Consider the following 24,221-nt stretch of genomic DNA (forward strand, 5'->3'; position numbering starts at 1 on the left):
TCACAGGTCTGATCACCAGTCCAACATAGGGCTGATCACCAGTCCATCACAGGGCTCATCACCAGTCCATCACAGGTCTGATCACCAGTCCAACACAGGGAGGATCACCAGTCCATCACAGGGAGGATCACCAGTCCAATACAGGAAGGATCACCAGTCCATCACAGGGCTGATCACCAGTCCATCACAGGGAGGATCACTAGTCCATCACAGGGAGGATCACCAATCTAGCACAGGGAGGATCACCAGTCCATCACAGGGCTGATAACCAGCCCATCAAAGGGAGGATCACCAGTGCAACACAGGGCTCATCACCGGTCCAACACAGTGCTGATCACCAGTCCACCACAGGGAGGATCACCTTTCTAACACAGGGCTGATCACCAGTCCATCACCGGGAGGATCAACAGTCCATCACAGGGCTGATCACCAGTCCATCACAGGGAGGATCACCAGTCCATCAGAGGAAGGATCACCAGTCCATCACAGGGAGGATCACCAGTCCATCACAGGGCTGATCACCAGTCCATCACAGGGAGGATCACCAGTCCATCACAGGGAAGATCACCAATCCAGCACAGGGAGGATCACCAGTCCAACACAGGGCTGATCACCAGTCCATCACAGTGCTCATCAGCAGTCCATCACAGAAAGGATCACCAGTCCATCACAGGGAGGATCACCAGTCCATCAGAGGGAGGATCACCAGTCCATCACAGGGAGGATCAACAGTCCATCACAGGGAGGATCACCAATCCATCACAGGGAGGATCACCAGTCCATCACATGGCTGATAACCAGTCCATCACAGGGGCTATAACCAGTCCATCACAGGGACGATCACCAGTCCATCACAGGGAGGATCACCAGTCCAACACAGGGCTGATCACCAGTCCATCACAGGGCTCATCACCAGTCCATCACAGAAAGGATCACCAGTCCATCACAGGGAGGATCACCAGTCCATCAGAGGGAGGATCACCAGTCCATCACAGGGAGGATCAACAGTCCATCACAGGGCTGATCACCAGTCCATCAGAGGGAGGATCACCAGTCCATAACAAGGAGGATCACCAGTCCATCACAGGGCTGATCACCAGTCCATCAAAGGGAGGATCACCAGTCCATCACATGGCTGATAACCAGTCCATCAAAGGGGCTATAACCAGTCCATCAAAGGGAGGATCACCAGTCCATCAAAGGGAGGATCACCAGTCCATCACAGGGCTGATAACCAGCCCATCAAAGGGAGGATCACCAGTCCATCAAAGGGAGGATCACCAGTCCAACACAGGGCTCATCACCGGTCCAACACAGGGCTGATCACCAGTCCAACACAGAGAGGATCACGAGTCTAACACAGGGCTGATCACCAGTCCATCACCGGGAGGATCACCAGTCCATCGATGGGCTGATCACCAGTCCATCACAGGTCTGATCACCAGTCCATAACAGGGCTGATCACCAGTCCATCACAGGGAGGATCACCAGTCCATCACAGGGAGGATCACCAATCCATCACAGGGAGGATCACCAGTCCATCACAGGGCTGATCACCAGTCCATCAGAGGGAGGATCACCAATCCATCACAGGGAGGATCACCAGTCCATGACAGGGCTCATCACCAGTCCATCACAGGTCTGATCACCAGTCCAACATAGGGCTGATCACCAGTCCATCACAGAGCTCATCACCAGTCCATCACAGGTCTGATCACCAGTCCAACACAGGGAGGATCACCAGTCCATCACAGGGAGGATCACCAGTCCAATACAGGAAGGATCACCAGTCCATCACAGGGCTGATCACCAGTCCATCACAGGGAGGATCACTAGTCCATCACAGGGAGGATCACCAATCTAGCACAGGGAGGATCACCAGTCCATCACAGGGCTGATAACCAGCCCATCAAAGGGAGGATCACCAGTGCAACACAGGGCTCATCACCGGTCCAACACAGTGCTGATCACCAGTCCACCACAGGGAGGATCACCAGTCTAACACAGGGCTGATCACCAGTCCATCACCGGGAGGATCAACAGTCCATCACAGGGCTGATCACCAGTCCATCACAGGGAGGATCACCAGTCCATCAGAGGAAGGATTACCAGTCCATCACAGGGAGGATCACCAGTCCATCACAGGGCTGATCACCAGTCCATCACAGGGAGGATCACCAGTCCATCACAGGGCTGATCACCAGTCCATCAGAGGGAGGATCACCAATCCATCACAGGGAGGATCACCAGTCCATGACAGGGCTCATCACCAGTCCATCACAGGTCTGATCACCAGTCCAACATAGGGCTGATCACCAGTCCATCACAGGGCTCATCACCAGTCCATCACAGGTCTGATCACCAGTCCAACACAGGGAGGATCACCAGTCCATCACAGGGAGGATCACCAGTCCAATACAGGAAGGATCACCAGTCCATCACAGGGCTGATCACCAGTCCATCACAGGGAGGATCACTAGTCCATCACAGGGAGGATCACCAATCTAGCACAGGGAGGATCACCAGTCCATCACAGGGCTGATAACCAGCCCATCAAAGGGAGGATCACCAGTGCAACACAGGGCTCATCACCGGTCCAACACAGTGCTGATCACCAGTCCACCACAGGGAGGATCACCTTTCTAACACAGGGCTGATCACCAGTCCATCACCGGGAGGATCAACAGTCCATCACAGGGCTGATCACCAGTCCATCACAGGGAGGATCACCAGTCCATCAGAGGAAGGATCACCAGTCCATCACAGGGAGGATCACCAGTCCATCACAGGGCTGATCACCAGTCCATCACAGGGAGGATCACCAGTCCATCACAGGGAAGATCACCAATCCAGCACAGGGAGGATCACCAGTCCAACACAGGGCTGATCACCAGTCCATCACAGTGCTCATCAGCAGTCCATCACAGAAAGGATCACCAGTCCATCACAGGGAGGATCACCAGTCCATCAGAGGGAGGATCACCAGTCCATCACAGGGAGGATCAACAGTCCATCACAGGGAGGATCACCAATCCATCACAGGGAGGATCACCAGTCCATCACATGGCTGATAACCAGTCCATCACAGGGGCTATAACCAGTCCATCACAGGGACGATCACCAGTCCATCACAGGGAGGATCACCAGTCCAACACAGGGCTGATCACCAGTCCATCACAGGGCTCATCACCAGTCCATCACAGAAAGGATCACCAGTCCATCACAGGGAGGATCACCAGTCCATCAGAGGGAGGATCACCAGTCCATCACAGGGAGGATCAACAGTCCATCACAGGGCTGATCACCAGTCCATCAGAGGGAGGATCACCAGTCCATAACAAGGAGGATCACCAGTCCATCACAGGGCTGATCACCAGTCCATCAAAGGGAGGATCACCAGTCCATCACATGGCTGATAACCAGTCCATCAAAGGGGCTATAACCAGTCCATCAAAGGGAGGATCACCAGTCCATCAAAGGGAGGATCACCAGTCCATCACAGGGCTGATAACCAGCCCATCAAAGGGAGGATCACCAGTCCATCAAAGGGAGGATCACCAGTCCAACACAGGGCTCATCACCGGTCCAACACAGGGCTGATCACCAGTCCAACACAGAGAGGATCACGAGTCTAACACAGGGCTGATCACCAGTCCATCACCGGGAGGATCACCAGTCCATCGATGGGCTGATCACCAGTCCATCACAGGTCTGATCACCAGTCCATAACAGGGCTGATCACCAGTCCATCACAGGGAGGATCACCAGTCCATCACAGGGAGGATCACCAATCCATCACAGGGAGGATCACCAGTCCATCACAGGGCTGATCACCAGTCCATCAGAGGGAGGATCACCAATCCATCACAGGGAGGATCACCAGTCCATGACAGGGCTCATCACCAGTCCATCACAGGTCTGATCACCAGTCCAACATAGGGCTGATCACCAGTCCATCACAGAGCTCATCACCAGTCCATCACAGGTCTGATCACCAGTCCAACACAGGGAGGATCACCAGTCCATCACAGGGAGGATCACCAGTCCAATACAGGAAGGATCACCAGTCCATCACAGGGCTGATCACCAGTCCATCACAGGGAGGATCACTAGTCCATCACAGGGAGGATCACCAATCTAGCACAGGGAGGATCACCAGTCCATCACAGGGCTGATAACCAGCCCATCAAAGGGAGGATCACCAGTGCAACACAGGGCTCATCACCGGTCCAACACAGTGCTGATCACCAGTCCACCACAGGGAGGATCACCAGTCTAACACAGGGCTGATCACCAGTCCATCACCGGGAGGATCAACAGTCCATCACAGGGCTGATCACCAGTCCATCACAGGGAGGATCACCAGTCCATCAGAGGAAGGATTACCAGTCCATCACAGGGAGGATCACCAGTCCATCACAGGGCTGATCACCAGTCCATCACAGGGAGGATCACCAGTCCATCACAGGGAGGATCACCAATCCAGCACAGGGAGGATCACCAGTCCAACACAGGGCTGATCACCAGTCCATCACAGTGCTCATCAGCAGTCCATCACAGAAAGGATCACCAGTCCATCACAGGGAGGATCACCAGTCCATCAGAGGGAGGATCACCAGTCCATCACAGGGAGGATCAACAGTCCATCACAGGGAGGATCACCAATCCATCACAGGGAGGATCACCAGTCCATCACATGGCTGATAACCAGTCCATCACAGGGGCTATAACCAGTCCATCACAGGGACGATCACCAGTCCATCACAGGGAGGATCACCAGTCCAACACAGGGCTGATCACCAGTCCATCACAGGGCTCATCACCAGTCCATCACAGAAAGGATCACCAGTACATCACAGGGAGGATCACCAGTCCATCAGAGGGAGGATCACCAGTCCATCACAGGGAGGATCAACAGTCCATCACAGGGAGGATCACCAATCCATCACAGGGAGGATCACCAGTCCATCACATGGCTGATAACCAGTCCATCACAGGGGCTATAACCAGTCCATCAAAGGGAGGATCACCAGTCCATCAAAGGGAGGATCACCAGTCCATCACAGCGCTGGTAACCAGCCCATCAAAGGGAGGATCACCAGTCCATCAAAGGGAGGACCACCAGTCCAACAAAGGGCTCATCACCGGTCCAACACAGGGCTGATCACCAGTCCATCACATGGCTGATAACCAGTCCATCACAGGGGCTATAACCAGTCCATCAAAGGGAGGATCACCAGTCCATCAAAGGGAGGGTCACCAGTCCATCACCGGGAGGATCACCAGTTCATCGATGGGCTGATCACCAGTCCATCACAGGTCTGATCACCAGTCCATAACAGGGCTGATCACCAGTCCATCACAGGGAGGAACACCAGTCCATCACAGGGAGGATCACCAATCCATCACAGGGAGGATCACCAGTCCATCACAGGGCTGATCACCAGTCCATCAGAGGGAGGATCACCAATCCATCACAGGGAGGATCACCAGTCCATGACAGGGCTCATCACCAGTCCATCACAGGTCTGATCACCAGTCCAACATAGGGCTGATCACCAGTCCATCACAGGGCTCATCACCAGTCCATCACAGGTCTGATCACCAGTCCAACACAGGGAGGATCACCAATCCAGCACAGGGAGGATCACCAGTCCATCGATGGGCTGATCACCAGTCCATCACAGGTCTGATCACCAGTCCATAACAGGGCTGATCACCAGTCCATCACAGGGAGGATCACCAGTCCATCACAGGGAGGATCACCAATCCATCACAGGGAGGATCACCAGTCCATCACAGGGCTGATCACCAGTCCATCAGAGGGAGGATCACCAATCCATCACAGGGAGGATCACCAGTCCATGACAGGGCTCATCACCAGTCCATCACAGGTCTGATCACCAGTCCAACATAGGGCTGATCACCAGTCCATCACAGAGCTCATCACCAGTCCATCACAGGTCTGATCACCAGTCCAACACAGGGAGGATCACCAGTCCATCACAGGGAGGATCACCAGTCCAATACAGGAAGGATCACCAGTCCATCACAGGGCTGATCACCAGTCCATCACAGGGAGGATCACTAGTCCATCACAGGGAGGATCACCAATCTAGCACAGGGAGGATCACCAGTCCATCACAGGGCTGATAACCAGCCCATCAAAGGGAGGATCACCAGTGCAACACAGGGCTCATCACCGGTCCAACACAGTGCTGATCACCAGTCCACCACAGGGAGGATCACCAGTCTAACACAGGGCTGATCACCAGTCCATCACCGGGAGGATCAACAGTCCATCACAGGGCTGATCACCAGTCCATCACAGGGAGGATCACCAGTCCATCAGAGGAAGGATTACCAGTCCATCACAGGGAGGATCACCAGTCCATCACAGGGCTGATCACCAGTCCATCACAGGGAGGATCACCAGTCCATCACAGGGAGGATCACCAATCCAGCACAGGGAGGATCACCAGTCCAACACAGGGCTGATCACCAGTCCATCACAGTGCTCATCAGCAGTCCATCACAGAAAGGATCACCAGTCCATCACAGGGAGGATCACCAGTCCATCAGAGGGAGGATCACCAGTCCATCACAGGGAGGATCAACAGTCCATCACAGGGAGGATCACCAATCCATCACAGGGAGGATCACCAGTCCATCACATGGCTGATAACCAGTCCATCACAGGGGCTATAACCAGTCCATCACAGGGACGATCACCAGTCCATCACAGGGAGGATCACCAGTCCAACACAGGGCTGATCACCAGTCCATCACAGGGCTCATCACCAGTCCATCACAGAAAGGATCACCAGTACATCACAGGGAGGATCACCAGTCCATCAGAGGGAGGATCACCAGTCCATCACAGGGAGGATCAACAGTCCATCACAGGGAGGATCACCAATCCATCACAGGGAGGATCACCAGTCCATCACATGGCTGATAACCAGTCCATCACAGGGGCTATAACCAGTCCATCAAAGGGAGGATCACCAGTCCATCAAAGGGAGGATCACCAGTCCATCACAGCGCTGGTAACCAGCCCATCAAAGGGAGGATCACCAGTCCATCAAAGGGAGGACCACCAGTCCAACAAAGGGCTCATCACCGGTCCAACACAGGGCTGATCACCAGTCCATCACATGGCTGATAACCAGTCCATCACAGGGGCTATAACCAGTCCATCAAAGGGAGGATCACCAGTCCATCAAAGGGAGGGTCACCAGTCCATCACCGGGAGGATCACCAGTTCATCGATGGGCTGATCACCAGTCCATCACAGGTCTGATCACCAGTCCATAACAGGGCTGATCACCAGTCCATCACAGGGAGGAACACCAGTCCATCACAGGGAGGATCACCAATCCATCACAGGGAGGATCACCAGTCCATCACAGGGCTGATCACCAGTCCATCAGAGGGAGGATCACCAATCCATCACAGGGAGGATCACCAGTCCATGACAGGGCTCATCACCAGTCCATCACAGGTCTGATCACCAGTCCAACATAGGGCTGATCACCAGTCCATCACAGGGCTCATCACCAGTCCATCACAGGTCTGATCACCAGTCCAACACAGGGAGGATCACCAATCCAGCACAGGGAGGATCACCAGTCCATCACAGGGCTGATCACCAGTCCATCACAGGGAGGATCACCAGTCCATAACAAGGAGGATCACCAGTCCATCACAGGGAGGATCACCAGTCCATCACAGGGCTGATCACCAGTCCATCACAGGGAGGATCACCAGTCCATCACATGGCTGATAACCAGTCCATCACAGGGGCTATAACCAGTCCATCAAAGGGAGGATCACCAGTCCATCAAAGGGAGGATCACCAGTCCATCACAGGGCTGATCACCAGTCCATCACAGGGCTGATCACCAGTCCATCAAATGGAGGATTACCAGTCCATCACATGGCTGATAACCAGTCCATCAAAGGGAGGATCACCAGTCCATCACATGGCTGATAACCAGTCCATCAAAGGGGCTGTAACCAGTCCATCAAAGAGAGGATCACCAGTCCATCAAAGGGAGGATCACCAGTCCATCACAGGGCTGATAACCAGCCCATCAAAGGGAGGATCACAAGTCCATCAAAGGGAGGATCACCAGTCCAACACAGGGCTCATCACCGGTCCAACACAGGGCTGATCACCAGTCCAACACAGGGAGGATCACCAGTCTAAAACAGGGCTGATCACCAGTCCATCACCGGGAGGATCACCAGTCCATCACAGGGCTGATCACCAGTCCATCAAAGGGAGGATCACCAGTCCATCACAGGGCTGATCACCAGTCCTTCACAGGGAGGATCACCAGTCCATCACAGGGAGGATCACTAATCCAGCACAGGTAGGATCACCAGTCCATCACAGGGCTGATCACCAGTTCAACATAGGGCTGATCACCAGTCCATCACAGGGCTCATCACCAGTCCATCACAGGTCTGATCACCAGTCCAACACAGGTCTGATCACCAGTCCAATACAGGAAGGATCACCAGTCCATCAAAGGGAGGATCACCAGTCCATCACATGGCTGATAACCAGTCCATCACAGGGGCTATAACCAGTCCATCAAAGGGAGGATCACCAGTCCATCAAAAGGAGGATCACCAGTCCATCACAGGGCTGGTAACCAGCCCATCAAAGGGAGGATCACCAGTCCATCAAAGGGAGGATCACCAGTCCAACACAGGGCTCATCACCGGTCCAACATAGGGCTGATCACCAGTCCAACACAGGGAGGATCACCAGTCCAACACAGGGCTGATCACCAGTCCATCACAGGGCCCATCACCAGTCCATCAAAGGGAGGATCACCAGTCCATCACAGGGAGGATCACCAGTCCATTACAGGGAGGATCACTAATCCAGCACAGGTAGGATCACCAGTCCATCACAGGGCTGATCACCAGTCCATTAGAGGTAGGATCACCAGTCCATCACAGGGCTGATCACCAGTTCAACATAGGGCTGATCACCAGTCCATCACAGGGCTCATCACCAGTCCATCACAGGTCTGATCACCAGTCCAACACAGGTCTGATCACCAGTCCAATACAGGAAGGATCACCAGTCCATCAAAGGGAGGATCACCAGTCCATCACATGGCTGATAACCAGTCCATCACAGGGGCTATAACCAGTCCATCAAAGGGAGGATCACCAGTCCATCAAAGGGAGGATCACCAGTCCATCACAGGGCTGGTAACCAGCCCATCAAAGGGAGGATCACCAGTCCATCAAAGGGAGGATCACCAGTCCAACACAGGGCTCATCACCGGTCCAACATAGGGCTGATCACCAGTCCAACACAGGGAGGATCACCAGTCCAACACAGGGCTGATCACCAGTCCATCACAGGGCTCATCACCAGTCCATCAAAGGGAGGATCACCAGTCCATCACAGGGAGGATCACCAGTCCATTACAGGGAGGATCACTAATCCAGCACAGGTAGGATCACCAGTCCATCACAGGGCTGATCACCAGTCCATTAGAGGGAGGATCACCAGTCCATCACAAGGAGGATAACCAGTCCATGACAGGGCTCATCACCAGTCCATCACAGGTCTGATCACCAGTTCAACATAGGGCTGATCACCAGTCCATCACAGGGCTCATCACCAGTCCATCACAGGTCTGATCACCAGTCCAACACAGGTCTGATCACCAGTCCAATACAGGAAGGATCACCAGTCCATCAAAGGGAGGATCACCAGTCCATCACATGGCTGATAACCAGTCCATCACAGGGGCTATAACCAGTCCATCAAAGGGAGGATCACCAGTCCATCAAAGGGAGGATCACCAGTCCATCACAGGGCTGGTAACCAGCCCATCAAAGGGAGGATCACCAGTCCATCAAAGGGAGGATCACCAGTCCAACACAGGGCTCATCACCGGTCCAACACAGGGCTGATCACCAGTCCAACACAGGGAGGATCACCAGTCCAACACAGGGCTGATCACCAGTCCATCACAGGGCTCATCACCAGTCCATCAAAGGGAGGATCACCAGTCCATCACAGAGAGGATCACCAGTCCATCATAGGGCTGATCACCAGTCCATCAGAGGGAGGATCACCAGTCCATCACAGGGAGGATCACCAGTCCATCACAGGGCTGATCACCAGTCCATCACAGGGCTGATCACCAGTCCATCAAATGGAGGATTACCAGTCCATCACATGGCTGATAACCAGTCCATCAAAGGGAGGATCACCAGTCCATCACATGGCTGATAACCAGTCCATCAAAGGGGCTGTAACCAGTCCATCAAAGAGAGGATCACCAGTCCATCAAAGGGAGGATCACCAGTCCATCACAGGGCTGATAACCAGCCCATCAAAGGGAGGATCACAAGTCCATCAAAGGGAGGATCACCAGTCCAACACAGGGCTCATCACCGGTCCAACACAGGGCTGATCACCAGTCCAACACAGGGAGGATCACCAGTCTAAAACAGGGCTGATCACCAGTCCATCACCGGGAGGATCACCAGTCCATCACAGGGCTGATCACCAGTCCATCAAAGGGAGGATCACCAGTCCATCACAGGGCTGATCACCAGTCCATCACAGGGAGGATCACCAGTCCATCACAGGGAGGATCACTAATCCAGCACAGGTAGGATCACCAGTCCATCACAGGGCTGATCACCGGTCCAACATAGGGCTGATCACCAGTCCAACACAGGGAGGATCACCAGTCCAACACAGGGCTGATCACCAGTCCATCACAGGGCTCATCACCAGTCCATCAAAGGGAGGATCACCAGTCCATCACAGGGAGGATCACCAGTCCATTACAGGGAGGATCACTAATCCAGCACAGGTAGGATCACCAGTCCATCACAGGGCTGATCACCAGTCCATTAGAGGTAGGATCACCAGTCCATCACAGGGCTGATCACCAGTTCAACATAGGGCTGATCACCAGTCCATCACAGGGCTCATCACCAGTCCATCACAGGTCTGATCACCAGTCCAACACAGGGCTGATCACCAGTCCATCACAGGGCTCATCACCAGTCCATCACAGAAAGGATCACCAGTCCATCACAGGGAGGATCACCAGTCCATCAGAGGGAGGATCACCAGTCCATCACAGGGAGGATCAACAGTCCATCACAGGGAGGATCACCAATCCATCACAGGGAGGATCACCAGTCCATCACATGGCTGATAACCAGTCCATCACAGGGGCTATAACCAGTCCATCAAAGGGAGGATCACCAGTCCATCAAAGGGAGGATCACCAGTCCATCACAGCGCTGGTAACCAGCCCATCAAAGGGAGGATCACCAGTCCATCAAAGGGAGGATCACCAGTCCATCAGAGGGAGGATCACCAATCCATCACCTGGAGGATCACCAGTCCATCACATGGCTGATAACCAGTCCATCACAGGGGCTATAACCAGTCCATCACAGGGACGATCACCAGTCCATCACAGGGAGGATCACCAGTCCAACACAGGGCTGATCACCAGTCCATCACAGGGCTCATCACCAGTCCATCACAGAAAGGATCACCAGTCCATCACAGGGAGGATCACCAGTCCATCAGAGGGAGGATCACCAGTCCATCACAGGGAGGATCAACAGTCCATCACAGGGAGGATCACCAATCCATCACAGGGAGGATCACCAGTCCATCACAGGGCTGATCACCAGTCCATCAGAGGGAGGATCACCAATCCATCACAGGGAGGATCACCAGTCCATGACAGGGCTCATCACCAGTCCATCACAGGTCTGATCACCAGTCCAACATAGGGCTGATCACCAGTCCATCACAGGGCTCATCACCAGTCCATCACAGGTCTGATCACCAGTCCAACACAGGGAGGATCACCAGTCCATCACAGGGAGGATCACCAGTCCAATACAGGGAGGATCACCAGTCCATCACAGGGCTGATCACCAGTCCATCACAGGGAGGATCACTAGTCCATCACAGGGAGGATCACCAATCTAGCACAGGGAGGATCACCAGTCCATCACAGGGCTGATAACCAGCCCATCAAAGGGAGGATCACCAGTGCAACACAGGGCTCATCACCGGTCCAACACAGTGCTGATCACCAGTCCAACACAGGGAGGATCACCAGTCTAACACAGGGCTGATCACCAGTCCATCACCGGGAGGATCAACAGTCCATCACAGGGCTGATCACCAGTCCATCACAGGGAGGATCACCAGTCCATCAGAGGAAGGATCACCAGTCCATCACAGGGAGGATCACCAGTCCATCACAGGGCTGATCACCAGTCCATCACAGGGAGGATCACCAGTCCATCACAGGGAGGATCACCAATCCAGCACAGGGAGGATCACCAGTCCAACACAGGGCTGATCACCAGTCCATCACAGTGCTCATCACCAGTCCATCACAGAAAGGATCACCAGTCCATCACAGGTCTGATCACCAGTCCAACACAGGGAGGATCACCAGTCCATCACAGGGAGGATCACCAGTCCAATACAGGAAGGATCACCAGTCCATCACAGGGCTGATCACCACTCCATCACAGGGAGGATCACTAGTCCATCACAGGGCTGATCACCAGTCCATCAAAGGGAGGATCACCAGTCCATCACAGGGCTGATCACCAGTCCATCAGAGGGAGGATACCCAGTCCATCAAAAGGAGGATCACCAGTCCATCACAGGGCTGAAAACCAGTCCATAAAAGGGAGGATCACCAATCCATCACATGGCTGATAACCAGTCCATCGAAGGGGTTATAACCAGTCCATCAAAGGGATGATCACCAGTCCATCAAAGGGAGGATCACCAGTCCATCACAGAGAGGATCACCAGTCCATCATAGGGCTGATCACCAGTCCATCAGAGGGAGGATCACCAGTCCATCACAGGGAGGATCACCAGTCCATCACAGTGCTGATCACCAGTCCATCACAGGGAGGATCACCAGTCCATCACAGGGAGGATCACGAATCCAGCACAGGGAGGATCACCAGTCCATCACAGGGCTGATCACCAGTCCATCAGAGGGAGGATCACCAGTCCATAACAAGGAGGATCACCAGTCCATCACAGGGCTGATCACCAGTCCATCAAAGGGAGGATCACCAGTCCATCACATGGCTGATAACCAGTCCATCAAAGGGGCTATAACCAGTCCATCAAAGGGAGGATCACCAGTCCATCAAAGGGAGGATCACCAGTCCATCACAGGGCTGATAACCAGCCCATCAAAGGGAGGATCACCAGTGCAACACAGGGCTCATCACCGGTCCAACACAGTGCTGATCACCAGTCCAACACAGGGAGGATCACCAGTCTAACACAGGGCTGATCACCAGTCCATCACCGGGAGGATCAACAGTCCATCACAGGGCTGATCACCAGTCCATCACAGGGAGGATCACCAGTCCATCAGAGGAAGGATCACCAGTCCAACACAGGGAGGATCACCAGTCCATCACAGGGCTGATCACCAGTCCATCACAGGGAGGATCACCAGTCCATCACAGGGAGGATCACCAATCCAGCACAGGGAGGATCACCAGTCCAACACAGGGCTGATCACCAGTCCATCACAGTGCTCATCACCAGTCCATCACAGAAAGGATCACCAGTCCATCACAGGGAAGATCACCAGTCCATCAGAGGGAGGATCACCAGTCCATCACAGGGAGGATCAACAGTCCATCACAGGGAGGATCACCAATCCATCACAGGGAGGATCACCAGTCCATCACATGGCTGATTACCAGTCCATCACAGGGGCTATAACCAGTCCATCACAGGGACGATCACCAGTCCATCACAGGGAGGATCACCAGTCCAACACAGGGCTGATCACCAGTCCATCACAGGGCTCATCACCAGTCCATCACAGAAAGGATCACCAGTCCATCACAGGGAGGATCACCAGTCCATCAGAGGGAGGATCACCAGTCCATCACAGGGAGGATCAACAGTCCATCACAGGGAGGATCACCAATCCATCACAGGGAGGATCACCAGTCCATCACATGGCTGATAACCAGTCCATCACAGGGGCTATAACCAGTCCATCAAAGGGAGGATCACCAGTCCATCACATGGCTGATAACCAGTCCATCACAGGGGCTATAACCAGTCCATCAAAGGGAGGATCACCAGTCCATCAAAGGGAGGATCACCAGTCCATCACAGCGCTGGTAACCAGCCCATCAAAGGGAGGATCACCAGTCCATCAAAGGGAGGATCACCAGTCCAACACAGGGCTCATCACCGGTCCAACACAGGGCTGATCACCAGTCCAACACAGGGAGGATCACCAGTCTAACACAGGGCTGATCACCAGTCCATCACAGGGAGGATCACCAGTCCATCACAGGGAGGATCACCAATCCAGCACAGGGAGGATCACCAGTCCATCACAGGGCTGATCACCAGTCCATCACAGGGCTGATCACCAGTCCATCAAATGGAGGATTACCAGTCCATCACATGGCTGATCACCAGTCCATCACAGTGCTCATCAGCAGTCCATCACAGAAAGGATCACCAGTCCATCACAGGGAGGATTACCAGTCCATCACATGGCTGATAACCAGTCCATCAAAGGGAGGATCACCAGTCCATCACATGGCTGATAACCAGTCCATCAAAGGGGCTGTAACCAGTCCATCAAAGAGAGGATCACCAGTCCATCAAAGGGAGGATCACCAGTCCATCACAGGGCTGATAACCAGCCCATCAAAGGGAGGATCACAAGTCCATCAAAGGGAGGATCACCAGTCCAACACAGGGCTCATCACCGGTCCAACACAGGGCTGATCACCAGTCCAACACAGGGAGGATCACCAGTCTAAAACAGGGCTGATCACCAGTCCATCACCGGGAGGATCACCAGTCCATCACAGGGCTGATCACCAGTCCATCACAGGGAGGATCACCAGTCCATCACAGGGAGGATCACTAATCCAGCACAGGTAGGATCACCAGTCCATCACAGGGCTGATCACCAGTTCAACATAGGGCTGATCACCAGTCCATCACAGGGCTCATCACCAGTCCATCACAGGTCTGATCACCAGTCCAACACAGGTCTGATCACCAGTCCAATACAGGAAGGATCACCAGTCCATCAAAGGGAGGATCACCAGTCCATCACAGGGCTGATAACCAGCCCATCACAGGGAGGATCACCAGTCCATCACAGGGCTGATCACCAGTCCATCAGAGGGAGGATCACCAATCCATCACAGGGAGGATCACCAGTCCATGACAGGGCTCATCACCAGTCCATCACAGGTCTGATCACCAGTCCAACATAGGGCTGATCACCAGTCCATCACAGGGCTCATCACCAGTCCATCACAGGTCTGATCACCAGTCCAACACAGGGAGGATCACCAGTCCATCACAGGGAGGATCACCAGTCCAATACAGGGAGGATCACCAGTCCATCACAGGGCTGATCACCAGTCCATCACAGGGAGGATCACTAGTCCATCACAGGGAGGATCACCAATCTAGCACAGGGAGGATCACCAGTCCATCACAGGGCTGATAACCAGCCCATCAAAGGGAGGATCACCAGTGCAACACAGGGCTCATCACCGGTCCAACACAGTGCTTATCACCAGTCCAACACAGGGAGGATCACCAGTCTAACACAGGGCTGATCACCAGTCCATCACAGGGAGGATCACCAGTCCATCAGAGGAAGGATCACCAGTCCATCACAGGGAGGATCACCAGTCCATCACAGGGCTGATCACCAGTCCATCACAGGGAGGATCACCAGTCCATCACAGGGAGGATCACCAATCCAGCACAGGGAGGATCACCAGTCCAACACAGGGCTGATCACCAGTCCATCACAGTGCTCATCACCAGTCCATCACAGAAAGGATCACCAGTCCATCACAGGTCTGATCACCAGTCCAACACAGGGAGGATCACCAGTCCATCACAGGGAGGATCACCAGTCCAATACAGGAAGGATCACCAGTCCATCACAGGGCTGATCACCAGTCCATCACAGGGAGGATCACTAGTCCATCACAGGGCTGATCACCAGTCCATCAAAGGGAGGATCACCAGTCCATCACAGGGCTGATCACCAGTCCATCAGAGGGAGGATACCCAGTCCATCAAAAGGAGGATCACCAGTCCATCACAGGGCTGAAAACCAGTCCATAAAAGGGAGGATCACCAATCCATCACATGGCTGATAACCAGTCCATCGAAGGGGTTATAACCAGTCCATCAAAGGGATGATCACCAGTCCATCAAAGGGAGGATCACCAGTCCATCACAGAGAGGATCACCAGTCCATCATAGGGCTGATCACCAGTCCATCAGAGGGAGGATCACCAGTCCATCACAGGGAGGATCACCAGTCCATCACAGTGCTGATCACCAGTCCATCACAGGGAGGATCACCAGTCCATCACAGGGAGGATCACCAGTCCATCACAGGGAGGATCACGAATCCAGCACAGGGAGGATCACCAGTCCATCACAGGGCTGATCACCAGTCCATCAGAGGGAGGATCACCAGTCCATAACAAGGAGGATCACCAGTCCATCACAGGGCTGATCACCAGTCCATCAAAGGGAGGATCACCAGTCCATCACATGGCTGATAACCAGTCCATCAAAGGGGCTATAACCAGTCCATCAAAGGGAGGATCACCAGTCCATCAAAGGGAGGATCACCAGTCCATCACAGGGCTGATAACCAGCCCATCAAAGGGAGGATCACCAGTCCATCAAAGGGAGGATCACCAGTCCAACACAGGGCTCATCACCGGTCCAACACAGGGCTGATCACCAGTCCAACACAGAGAGGATCACCAGTCTAACACAGGGCTGATCACCAGTCCATCACCGGGAGGATCACCAGTCCATCGATGGGCTGATCACCAGTCCATCACAGGTCTGATCACCAGTCCATAACAGGGCTGATCACCAGTCCATCACAGGGAGGATCACCAGTCCATCACAGGGAGGATCACCAATCCATCACAGGGAGGATCACCAGTCCATCACAGGGCTGATCACCAGTCCATCAGAGGGAGGATCACCAATCCATCACAGGGAGGATCACCAGTCCATGACAGGGCTCATCACCAGTCCATCACAGGTCTGATCACCAGTCCAACATAGGGCTGATCACCAGTCCATCACAGGGCTCATCACCAGTCCATCACAGGTCTGATCACCAGTCCAACACAGGGAGGATCACCAGTCCATCACAGGGAGGATCACCAGTCCAATACAGGAAGGATCACCAGTCCATCACAGGGCTGATCACCAGTCCATCACAGGGAGGATCACTAGTCCATCACAGGGAGGATCACCAATCTAGCACAGGGAGGATCACCAGTCCATCACAGGGCTGATAACCAGCCCATCAAAGGGAGGATCACCAGTGCAACACAGGGCTCATCACCGGTCCAACACAGTGCTGATCACCAGTCCACCACAGGGAGGATCACCTTTCTAACACAGGGCTGATCACCAGTCCATCACCGGGAGGATCACCAGTCCATCACAGCGCTGGTAACCAGCCCATCAAAGGGAGGATCACCAGTCCATCAAAGGGAGGATCACCAGTCCAACACAGGGCTCATCACCGGTCCAACACAGGGCTGATCACCAGTCCAACACAGGGAGGATCACCAGTCTAACACAGGGCTGATCACCAGTCCATCACAGGGAGGATCACCAGTCCATCACAGGGAGGATCACCAATCCAGCACAGGGAGGATCACCAGTCCATCACAGGGCTGATCACCAGTCCATCACAGGGCTGATCACCAGTCCATCAAATGGAGGATTACCAGTCCATCACATGGCTGATCACCAGTCCATCACAGTGCTCATCAGCAGTCCATCACAGAAAGGATCACCAGTCCATCACAGGGAGGATCACCAGTCCATCAGAGGGAGGATCACCAGTCCATCACAGGGAGGATCAACAGTCCATCACAGGGAGGATCACCAATCCATCACAGGGAGGATCACCAGTCCATCACATGGCTGATAACCAGTCCATCACAGGGGCTATAACCAGTCCATCACAGGGACGATCACCAGTCCATCACAGGGAGGATCACCAGTCCAACACAGGGCTGATCACCAGTCCATCACAGGGCTCATCACCAGTCCATCACAGAAAGGATAACCAGTACATCACAGGGAGGATCACCAGTCCATCAGAGGGAGGATCACCAGTCCATCACAGGGAGGATCAACAGTCCATCACAGGGAGGATCACCAATCCATCACAGGGAGGATCACCAGTCCATCACATGGCTGATAACCAGTCCATCACAGGGGCTATAACCAGTCCATCAAAGGGAGGATCACCAGTCCATCAAAGGGAGGATCACCAGTCCATCACAGCGCTGGTAACCAGCCCATCAAAGGGAGGATCACCAGTCCATCAAAGGGAGGACCACCAGTCCAACAAAGGGCTCATCACCGGTCCAACACAGGGCTGATCACCAGTCCATCACATGGCTGATAACCAGTCCATCACAGGGGCTATAACCAGTCCATCAAAGGGAGGATCACCAGTCCATCAAAGGGAGGGTCACCAGTCCATCACCGGGAGGATCACCAGTCCATCGATGGGCTGATCACCAGTCCATCACAGGTCTGATCACCAGTCCATCACATGGCTGAAAACCAGTCCATAAAAGGGAGGATCACCAATCCATCACATGGCTGATAACCAGTCCATCGAAGGGGTTATAACCAGTCCATCAAAGGGATGATCACCAGTCCATCAAAGGGAGGATCACCAGTCCATCACAGAGAGGATCACCAGTCCATCATAGGGCTGATCACCAGTCCATCAGAGGGAGGATCACCAGTCCATCACAGGGAGGATCACCAGTCCATCACAGTGCTGATCACCAGTCCATCACAGGGAGGATCACCAGTCCATCACAGGGAGGATCACGAATCCAGCACAGGGAGGATCACCAGTCCATCACAGGGCTGATCACCAGTCCATCAGAGGGAGGATCACCAGTCCATAACAAGGAGGATCACCAGTCCATCACAGGGCTGATCACCAGTCCATCAAAGGGAGGATCACCAGTCCATCACATGGCTGATAACCAGTCCATCAAAGGGGCTATAACCAGTCCATCAAAGAGAGGATCACCAGTCAATCAAAGGGAGGATCACCAGTCCATCACAGGGCCGATAACCAGCCCATCAAAGGGAGGATCACCAGTCCAACACAGGGCTCATCACCGGTCCAACACAGGGCTGATCACCAGTCCAACACAGAGAGGATCAACAGTCTAACACAGGGCTGATCACCAGTCCATCACCGGGAGGATCACCAGTCCATCGATGGGCTGATCACCAGTCCATCACAGGTCTGATCACCAGTCCATAACAGGGCTGATCACCAGTCCATCACAGGGAGGAACACCAGTCCATCACAGGGAGGATCACCAATCCATCACAGGGAGGATCACCAGTCCATCACAGGGCTGATCACCAGTCCATCAGAGGGAGGATCACCAATCCATCACAGGGAGGATCACCAGTCCATGACAGGGCTCATCACCAGTCCATCACAGGTCTGATCACCAGTCCAACATAGGGCTGATCACCAGTCCATCACAGGGCTCATCACCAGTCCATCACAGGTCTGATCACCAGTCCAACACAGGGAGGATCACCAGTCCATCACAGGGAGGATCACCAGTCCAATACAGGGAGGATCACCAGTCCATCACAGGGCTGATCACCAGTCCATCACAGGGAGGATCACTAGTCCATCACAGGGAGGATCACCAATCTAGCACAGGGAGGATCACCAGTCCATCACAGGGCTGATAACCAGCCCATCAAAGGGAGGATCACCAGTGCAACACAGGGCTCATCACCGGTCCAACACAGTGCTTATCACCAGTCCAACACAGGGAGGATCACCAGTCTAACACAGGGCTGATCACCAGTCCATCACCGGGAGGATCAACAGTCCATCACAGGGCTGATCACCAGTCCATCACAGGGAGGATCACCAGTCCATCAGAGGAAGGATCACCAGTCCATCACAGGGAGGATCACCAGTCCATCACAGGGCTGATCACCAGTCCATCACAGGGAGGATCACCAGTCCATCACAGGGAGGATCACCAATCCAGCACAGGGAGGATCACCAGTCCAACACAGGGCTGATCACCAGTCCATCACAGTGCTCATCACCAGTCCATCACAGAAAGGATCACCAGTCCATCACAGGTCTGATCCCCAGTCCAACACAGGGAGGATCACCAGTCCATCACAGGGAGGATCACCAGTCCAATACAGGAAGGATCACCAGTCCATCACAGGGCTGATCACCAGTCCATCACAGGGAGGATCACTAGTCCATCACAGGGCTGATCACCAGTCCATCAAAGGGAGGATCACCAGTCCATCACAGGGCTGATCACCAGTCCATCAGAGGGAGGATACCCAGTCCATCAAAAGGAGGATCACCAGTCCATCACAGGGCTGAAAACCAGTCCATAAAAGGGAGGATCACCAATCCATCACATGGCTGATAACCAGTCCATCGAAGGGGTTATAACCAGTCCATCAAAGGGATGATCACCAGTCCATCAAAGGGAGGATCACCAGTCCATCACAGAGAGGATCACCAGTCCATCATAGGGCTGATCACCAGTCCATCAGAGGGAGGATCACCAGTCCATCACAGGGAGGATCACCAGTCCATCACAGTGCTGATCACCAGTCCATCACAGGGAGGATCACCAGTCCATCACAGGGAGGATCACCAGTCCATCACAGGGAGGATCACGAATCCAGCACAGGGAGGATCACCAGTCCATCACAGGGCTGATCACCAGTCCATCAGAGGGAGGATCACCAGTCCATAACAAGGAGGATCACCAGTCCATCACAGGGCTGATCACCAGTCCATCAAAGGGAGGATCACCAGTCCATCACATGGCTGATAACCAGTCCATCAAAGGGGCTATAACCAGTCCATCAAAGGGAGGATCACCAGTCCATCAAAGGGAGGATCACCAGTCCATCACAGGGCTGATAACCAGCCCATCAAAGGGAGGATCACCAGTCCATCAAAGGGAGGATCACCAGTCCAACACAGGGCTCATCACCGGTCCAACACAGGGCTGATCACCAGTCCAACACAGAGAGGATCACCAGTCTAACACAGGGCTGATCACCAGTCCATCACCGGGAGGATCACCAGTCCATCGATGGGCTGATCACCAGTCCATCACAGGTCTGATCACCAGTCCATAACAGGGCTGATCACCAGTCCATCACAGGGAGGATCACCAGTCCATCACAGGGAGGATCACCAATCCATCACAGGGAGGATCACCAGTCCATCACAGGGCTGATCACCAGTCCATCAGAGGGAGGATCACCAATCCATCACAGGGAGGATCACCAGTCCATGACAGGGCTCATCACCAGTCCATCACAGGTCTGATCACCAGTCCAACATAGGGCTGATCACCAGTCCATCACAGGGCTCATCACCAGTCCATCACAGGTCTGATCACCAGTCCAACACAGGGAGGATCACCAGTCCATCACAGGGAGGATCACCAGTCCAATACAGGAAGGATCACCAGTCCATCACAGGGCTGATCACCAGTCCATCACAGGGAGGATCACTAGTCCATCACAGGGAGGATCACCAATCTAGCACAGGGAGGATCACCAGTCCATCACAGGGCTGATAACCAGCCCATCAAAGGGAGGATCACCAGTGCAACACAGGGCTCATCACCGGTCCAACACAGTGCTGATCACCAGTCCACCACAGGGAGGATCACCTTTCTAACACAGGGCTGATCACCAGTCCATCACCGGGAGGATCAACAGTCCATCACAGGGCTGATCACCAGTCCATCACAGGGAGGATCACCAGTCCATCAGAGGAAGGATCACCAGTCCATCACAGGGAGGATCACCAGTCCATCACAGGGCTGATCACCAGTCCATCACAGGGAGGATCACCAGTCCATCACAGGGAAGATCACCAATCCAGCACAGGGAGGATCACCAGTCCAACACAGGGCTGATCACCAGTCCATCACAGTGCTCATCAGCAGTCCATCACAGAAAGGATCACCAGTCCATCACAGGGAGGATCACCAGTCCATCAGAGGGAGGATCACCAGTCCATCACAGGGAGGATCAACAGTCCATCACAGGGAGGATCACCAATCCATCACAGGGAGGATCACCAGTCCATCACATGGCTGATAACCAGTCCATCACAGGGGCTATAACCAGTCCATCACAGGGACGATCACCAGTCCATCACAGGGAGGATCACCAGTCCAACACAGGGCTGATCACCAGTCCATCACAGGGCTCATCACCAGTCCATCACAGAAAGGATCACCAGTCCATCACAGGGAGGATCACCAGTCCATCAGAGGGAGGATCACCAGTCCATCACAGGGAGGATCAACAGTCCATCACAGGGCTGATCACCAGTCCATCAGAGGGAGGATCACCAGTCCATAACAAGGAGGATCACCAGTCCATCACAGGGCTGATCACCAGTCCATCAAAGGGAGGATCACCAGTCCATCACATGGCTGATAACCAGTCCATCAAAGGGGCTATAACCAGTCCATCAAAGGGAGGATCACCAGTCCATCAAAGGGAGGATCACCAGTCCATCACAGGGCTGATAACCAGCCCATCAAAGGGAGGATCACCAGTCCATCAAAGGGAGGATCACCAGTCCAACACAGGGCTCATCACCGGTCCAACACAGGGCTGATCACCAGTCCAACACAGAGAGGATCACGAGTCTAACACAGGGCTGATCACCAGTCCATCACCGGGAGGATCACCAGTCCATCGATGGGCTGATCACCAGTCCATCACAGGTCTGATCACCAGTCCATAACAGGGCTGATCACCAGTCCATCACAGGGAGGATCACCAGTCCATCACAGGGAGGATCACCAATCCATCACAGGGAGGATCACCAGTCCATCACAGGGCTGATCACCAGTCCATCAGAGGGAGGATCACCAATCCATCACAGGGAGGATCACCAGTCCATGACAGGGCTCATCACCAGTCCATCACAGGTCTGATCACCAGTCCAACATAGGGCTGATCACCAGTCCATCACAGAGCTCATCACCAGTCCATCACAGGTCTGATCACCAGTCCAACACAGGGAGGATCACCAGTCCATCACAGGGAGGATCACCAGTCCAATACAGGAAGGATCACCAGTCCATCACAGGGCTGATCACCAGTCCATCACAGGGAGGATCACTAGTCCATCACAGGGAGGATCACCAATCTAGCACAGGGAGGATCACCAGTCCATCACAGGGCTGATAACCAGCCCATCAAAGGGAGGATCACCAGTGCAACACAGGGCTCATCACCGGTCCAACACAGTGCTGATCACCAGTCCACCACAGGGAGGATCACCAGTCTAACACAGGGCTGATCACCAGTCCATCACCGGGAGGATCAACAGTCCATCACAGGGCTGATCACCAGTCCATCACAGGGAGGATCACCAGTCCATCAGAGGAAGGATTACCAGTCCATCACAGGGAGGATCACCAGTCCATCACAGGGCTGATCACCAGTCCATCACAGGGAGGATCACCAGTCCATCACAGGGCTGATCACCAGTCCATCAGAGGGAGGATCACCAATCCATCACAGGGAGGATCACCAGTCCATGACAGGGCTCATCACCAGTCCATCACAGGTCTGATCACCAGTCCAACATAGGGCTGATCACCAGTCCATCACAGGGCTCATCACCAGTCCATCACAGGTCTGATCACCAGTCCAACACAGGGAGGATCACCAGTCCATCACAGGGAGGATCACCAGTCCAATACAGGAAGGATCACCAGTCCATCACAGGGCTGATCACCAGTCCATCACAGGGAGGATCACTAGTCCATCACAGGGAGGATCACCAATCTAGCACAGGGAGGATCACCAGTCCATCACAGGGCTGATAACCAGCCCATCAAAGGGAGGATCACCAGTGCAACACAGGGCTCATCACCGGTCCAACACAGTGCTGATCACCAGTCCACCACAGGGAGGATCACCTTTCTAACACAGGGCTGATCACCAGTCCATCACCGGGAGGATCAACAGTCCATCACAGGGCTGATCACCAGTCCATCACAGGGAGGATCACCAGTCCATC

The sequence above is a fragment of the Pleuronectes platessa genome, chromosome 24, assembly GCF_947347685.1.
Source record: "Pleuronectes platessa chromosome 24, fPlePla1.1, whole genome shotgun sequence".
Taxonomy (NCBI): Eukaryota; Metazoa; Chordata; class Actinopteri; order Pleuronectiformes; family Pleuronectidae; genus Pleuronectes; species Pleuronectes platessa.